Source organism: Manis pentadactyla, chromosome Y, assembly GCF_030020395.1.
Source record: "Manis pentadactyla isolate mManPen7 chromosome Y, mManPen7.hap1, whole genome shotgun sequence".
Classification (NCBI taxonomy): Eukaryota; Metazoa; Chordata; class Mammalia; order Pholidota; family Manidae; genus Manis; species Manis pentadactyla.
In genome coordinates this window covers 8495484-8502387 of record NC_080039.1, presented here as the reverse complement: position 1 = coordinate 8502387, position 6904 = coordinate 8495484, and positions in this window count along the sequence as shown.

Sequence of the window (6904 nt, the reverse complement as noted above, 5' to 3'; positions counted from 1 at the left end):
AAGTTGTGGTCTGTTTCCATCCTTTGTTCAACTTCAGTTGGTAGATAACAAGTATGTTAAGGGAAGAGGACAGTGGAAGTTTTGGCTGTTTGTGTTAAGATTGTTTAGAGTTGTCTTATTACTTTGGGCCTAGGATAAATTTAAATAACCTGAGTGATGGGGAAATTTGGACACTGCTGTTACAAAATACCCTCCTTTTGTAATAGTTCAGTGTGGTTTTTTTCAAAGTTTTAAAATACAGCAGTCATATTTCAAAGTATAGGTCAAAAGTTTTACTGTTTGACATATGCTCTAGGAAAATGTCTACCTTTAATCCAGTTGGCATGTAATAACACTTAGGACCCCTGAATTTGAAGTTATTTCTGTTTATCATTGTTGCTGCCTAACCTAATAAATCTCTCATTTCCAAAAGTTAGGAGAAAACTAGGCCCCAAATTTGTGAATCGTAATCTATCTAGTTCCTGTGTAATAAAACCTAAATTTATAAACCCTACTTAAAAATTTTGTTCTCGAAGAACATAGTTTTTGGTAATGATTCCTGGAGACTGTAAGAGTTTGTTCTCTTACTTTAAATCAGCAAGGTAGTTTATATGCAGTAACTTCATGAAATATGAATATTGTGTATTTTCAGTGGATTCTCCTAAGTCTTCCACAGAGGAGATGCTTGTTGAGTGAATGAAAACATATTATTTCAGAACTTTAACCTTTCTTTCATCAGGTTTTGTTCAGCAAAGATCAGTCAAAGAATAACTTTGGGACCACATTCCTTGGGAAAGAGGAAGGAAGAGTAAAAGGGCTAACAGTATTTTCAGTTAGGAGAGTTACTGCTTGAAACTGTTCAGGCATCTGAGCCAGAAGTCAAATTAGGAGGGCTGTTGTATTTGAAATGTTTTTTGTTCTCCAAATAGACTTATCTTGTTTTCTACCCCCTCACCTGTTGCTTTAATAATATTTTCCCTACTTTTATATTTACCGTACAAATTTAATGGTTAGAAAAAACAAAGAATAATTACCCAGTCTTACCACAACAACTGTCTTTAGGATTCTGTGTTCCCTTCCAGTGCTGGTCTACATAAATACATATTCTGAGATGCCTGCAAGTAACTGCTTGTAATATAATCTTGTCTTTGGTGTTTTAAAACTTTGCAGCCAGGCAAGGCAGCCTCAGAGGGATGGTAGGAACAAGTGACGATCTGTGCGAAGATGGAAAGAAGACAAAAATAAGTAAGGGTGGTGATTGAACCTTCCCAGTTTCATTGCCTCCAATCCTCAAGTCACCTTGCTGCCATCACAGTGTGCTGCTATGGGGTGAGGCAGCATGGCCCACTTCAGGTTCAGAATATATTGAACAGTGAGGCTGAGCTTGCAATAAGTGGAAGGGGTCTGTGAGTAGGGAAACCCTTCAGACTGGTTGTATTAAGAGCTATAGAAATGTTGCCATTTTCCTTTCCCCAGCTATTGCTGTAAAGAGATGTGTCTGGGCTGGAGAATTAGGCTCAAATGGGAGAACAAGAAGCCAAGTACCATTTCAGTTTGGTCTGAGACGTAAATTTTAGTAACTGTGTAAACTCAGTTTCTGTTCTCTAAGGCTGAGTGATGATCAGTGATGGCGAAAACCTTTTAGAAGACAGAAAACAACTTACTGGTTACTCTGCTAATGTGATAGACGTTGCCAAATGCACAGTGAATGAATACAAAAAAACAGCTGGTTAATGTGCCACCAGTTGTATTATTCAATAAACATTCTGTGGTTTGATGTATTGTATTGAATTTTTAATACATCTGATTAGAAATGCAATCCTAAAACATTCTCTAAGAATCAGACACAATTGCATTAGAAGTCAATTGACTCCAATAGAATATTTTTGGACTTAGTAATGTTCTTCATCCATATTCCTTGAAAGTGAGTCATTCCTGGTCTCCAGAGGAAGAAAAACAAACACAGCAAAAGTTTTAAAAGTAAAACATAATATTGAGCCAGGCATTAATTCCCTATTTACTCTGTTACATTCTCTGTGAGCAGTAAGTCTTTTAGGGGTCAGAGGTGAAAGTTGTCTCAATATCTTAGGCTCAGTCGTGAAAAGGATTAGTGAGCATTTCTGTAAAGATTTTAAGATAGCTGCTCTGCAAATAAAAGGGATTATTATATAAGCTGATGCCATATGATTGTGAAGTTTCCCATAGAAACAGCATATGTGACTCATTTTTGCCCCACCCTGCTCCAAACAGCCAATCCTCAAGTTTCTAACCGTCAACAAAGGAGACATGAAAAAAATGCAGAATCCTTTCAACCATCCTAACGGGGAAGGTGGTCCAAAGAAGAGAGGTGACCGTGATGGGAGTTATCTCTGGCTGTAGGCCTGCTAGATTCCTGGAGTTTGATGACCATTTTCCAGCCACCTTTTTAAAATAAGTCTCCAAATGTCCATTACCTGTGAACTAATGAATAGTCCTCAAAGATGTAAGAGACTTCAATGGGTATATCCTATGAGAGAAAAGGACAACTGGCAACCTAGATCATACCGACTCGTAACTACCTCCATGCCTATACTTAGCAAACATACGTTTACTCTTACATTTCTGCAATTCGTTTTCCTTATAAATTAGTAGTCTCTAGATGGTAGTTCTTTGTCACTTCAAACTTCTGTTTCTGAAAATATCTTTTTGGCAACAGACACCTTAAAAGTCTTCACAAAATTAGAAACAAGTCAGGAGAGGCTTGTGCTCCTTGTTAATAGGAGTATAAGTTAGTCATTTACCTTCTTCCCGTGTTGCAGTTTGCTCAACTAACAGTGACTTCTTTATCTCTTAGGAATATCATAAGAATGAGATAATATAGATGAACAAGGTTCAAAAACACTTATAAAGAAGCATCAAGTGTAAGTTGTAACATTATCTCGGTGGTCCCCACCCATTCCCCCTTCAAAATTATACTTGCTGTTGTGAGCAAGAGCCCTTCTCCTAAGCCCTGTCTCTGTATGGTCTCTGGTCATGGTCTTGCTTACCTCCACCAACCTTACTTACTGATTTCTAACCCTGCCAGTTAGCAAGACAGCTGATGACAGGATATGTGATCAGGAGAAGTGAGAGCTCCACATATTTTACCTCTTTGTATTCCAGGCTCCAAACTCTGAATAGATAAGTTTCTACTAGGATGGGATGAATAAAGGGTGTAGTTGGCTCACTATGTGATCATATATAAATAAGGCCTTAGATTCAGGCAAAGCCTCAAATAACTTCTGTGAAAGAATATAAAGAACAGAGGGGAAATAAGATTTTTATGTCTGCTGTGTTCAAGGCATTATGCTTGGTACTGGCCCTGCTCCTCTGAGGACCCTGACGCAGGACTCATAGATGTTATTTTGTTTCCTTTCATATCAGCTATCAACGTACTTCATAATTTGGTCTATCTAGTAGCTACATTGGTCATTGCCTCAAGTATTTCTTGAGTGCCTGATTGCCAGGCCTTGTTTTACAGCAAGACAAAAATCCCTGCCTTTGTGGTGCTTAGTTTCTGGTTGAGGGAATGGACAGTAACAAGATAAAAATTATATTGAATACTGGAAGGTGATACAATGTTATGTAGAAAAACATGGGGTGAGAACAGAAAGTGTGATCTACGAGGTGGGGGACCAGGCCATGCACATACCTAGGGGCGTGTTCCGGTCAGCGGGAACAGCAAGTGCAAAGGCTCTGAGGCAGGACTATACCCGGATTATTACAGAGTAGCAAGATCAGAGTGGCTGGAGCAAAGTAAGTGAGGGAAGGGAGGGGGAGTGGGAAAGCGGGAATAACAAAGGCCAAATCACAGAAGGCCTTGTAGTTCTCACTACTCAAAGCTTAGTCAGTGGACCGGCAGCATCAGCATTGCCTCGGAGCTTCTTAGTAATGCAGAGGCTCAAGGCTCAGCCCAGACCTGCTGAAACAGAACCTTCCTTTTAACAAGATCACCAAGTAATGTGTATGCACTCTGAAGTTTGGGAAACATGTTGGAACGTGTTAAACAAAGGAGTGACATAAATTCATTTTATAAGGCTTACTCTGGCTTCCTACTGTATTGAAAAGACACGTGATGAGGGCAAAGAAAGGTGGAGGCAGAAAGATGGGTTAGAAGGCTACTGGAATAATATTGGTGAGAGATGTTGGTGTTTTCGACCAGGGTGGTAGAAGTGGAATGGAAATAAATTGTTAGATTCAGGACCTATTTTTGAAGGTAAGGCCAGCAGGATTTCCTAATGGATTGAATGAGGGATGTGAGAGAGTCAAGGATGTTGCCAAGGACTTTAGCCATCAGCTGAGGTGAGAAAGATGCAGGTAGGCCAGGTTTGGAAGGGAAAATCAGAAGTTCAGTTTTGGATACAGGAAGTGAGATGTTTGTCAAACATCCAAGCTCAGAGAACTGTGCTGGAGATGCAAACTTGTGGATCATAACCTCAAGGTGGCATTTCAAGTCAGGAGACTAGATAAGATCATCAAGGAAGTAAGAGTCATCCTTGGAGGAGTCATCAAGGAAGGAGGAGGTGGTCCAAGGCCCGAGTGTTGGGACATTCCAACATGAAGAGGTTAATAGGAGGAGGAGGAGAAACCAGTAGAGACTGAAAAGCAATGGTGAGGCAGAAGGAAAACCGGGAGAGTATGTTGCTCTACAAGCAAAATGGAATGTGTCGTGGAGGAGTGAGTAATCAGCTATGGCAAGTGCTGCAGATAAGCCAAGCAAGATGAGGAGAGGAATATGACTGAAGTCTTACAAAGAAGGGGTCATCAGTGGCCTCAGCAGAAGTCTCCATTCTCACTGGAGGCTCACCAAAGGGGAGAGCGCAGGAAAGGAGCACATCCTGGTTTGCTTTCGAAGACCTTGATGGTGAGGAAGGCAGCAGCACCAACTTGTGTCATGGGTCTTGGAGCGGTTGGAATGCTCCAACATACACAGTAGATGTAGTGGAAGCTGTGAATCAAATATTTCCTCTCTATAACTTCTGTGTACTGCACCCAGTTGTCTTGAGGCTGCCAAGTCTGTTTTGTAGAAAAAAGAAAGTATACAGAGAAACCAAGGCAGACTTACATTCATATCCTCAAGATAAAGGCAGTGCACAACAGCAGGAGTTACAGCCTTGCTTCTGGAGTCCATTTCTAACATTTTTTATTGGGATTCAAATGGAGGGACATCCTAATTATTTCCACAAATGAAGGAGATAAAAGGTGGAGCGAAAATGAAATTAGTAATGCAGACATGACTAAATATTGGGCTTTGAATGCAGAGGTGCGCACTCAGGTGCATATGTGTACATACACACCGCACACACACTGACCTTTTGGACCCTTACTTGGGAGGCAAGGGAGACCTACCGGTGTGACTAGAAAGTCATAAGGCTGATTTCACCAGCTGTTTTTGAAAATCAGACTCACTATATTGAAGCCATAGGTGGCTGATCAAATAAGTTCAGAAAAGGAGTGAGTCAGGCAATACATCACCTAGATCCCTCACACCTGTGTCTCCACCCTGGAGAAACCTACCCTTGTAAGGCACAATCTTGCTAGCATCTGGGTCTCACAGAAGTCATAATGCAGCCCTGCTTTTTAGCACACGGCTTGAATACTGTAGGTACTCAACAAGTTCAGTTCAACTGAACCCCCTTGGGCTGGATATTGGAGCACAGGAAGTATCCAAATCAAATAATATCCGAAGAGATGATGGCAACACGACTAGAGCAGTGGAAATCTCCTCCCAAAACCATATATATTTTTGAAAATACAATAAATAGAGCTCTTCCCAATAGAGAGACCAGAAGACATAGGACAACAGCCAAGCTACATCCACACCTGCAAGTACCCCTCACCTTGCAAAGGGGGTATGATACAAGCCATAGCCCAGCGGGACCCAAGAGCCCCTCACCCCATCTCCTGGTGGAAGGAGAGGAGTCAGAGCTGTGAGGGAGAGGGAGCCCAGGACTGCTAAACACCCAGCCCTAGCCATGCACACTGGGGTGCAGACACAGAGTGCATGCATGGGGTGTTGGAAACTAGGGAAACAGGACAGTAAGACCTGTGAGTGGGTCCCCACAGCTGGAAACCCTGGGACAAAAAAAAGTGAGTGCTCCTATAAAGTCTTGAAAGGACAGTGACCCCACAGCTGGACAGAACTTTCCAGGGAGACTTAGCCTAGTAGGAATCTCGGCAACCTCCAGGTGCTCTAATTCCCTGGGTAGCAGTGCAGCTCAGAGGCCCCTAATGGAGATAAACAGCCTCTCAGCCGTTTCCCCTCCAATGTGGCTCCGCCATATCGGAGCAGCTGCCTGAGTCAGGCCACACCCATAGCAACCACAGAGCTTAACTCCATAGCTACCCGACAAGAATTAGAAGCCCCATATGCACACAGCTGCACAGCACAAGCCGCTAGAGGTCGCTGTTCTCCCTGGAAAGAAGGCCACAAACCAGCAAAAGGGATGTTCTCCCAGCCGTCACACACGCCAGCTACACAAACTATCTCTATCGCCATGAAAGGGAGAAGAATTTGATACAGACCAAGATCACAGAGCCAACCCCTGAAAAGGAGATAGACCTAACCAGTCTTCCTGAAAAGAATTCAAAATAAAGGCCATAACCATGCTGACAGAGCTGCAGAGAAATATACAAGAGCTAAGGGATGATGTGTGGAAGGAGGTTACAGAAATGAAACAATGTCTGGAAGGATTTATTAGCAGAATGGATAAGATGCAAGAGGTCATTGACGGAATAGAAACCAGAGAATAGTAAAGCATACAAGCTGATGCAGAGAGAGATAAAAGGATCTCCAGGAATGAAACAATATTAAGAGAACTATGTGACCAATGTAAAAGGAAAAATATCCGCATTATAGGGGTACCAGAAGAAGAAGAAGAGAGAAAAAGGGATAGAAAGTATCTTT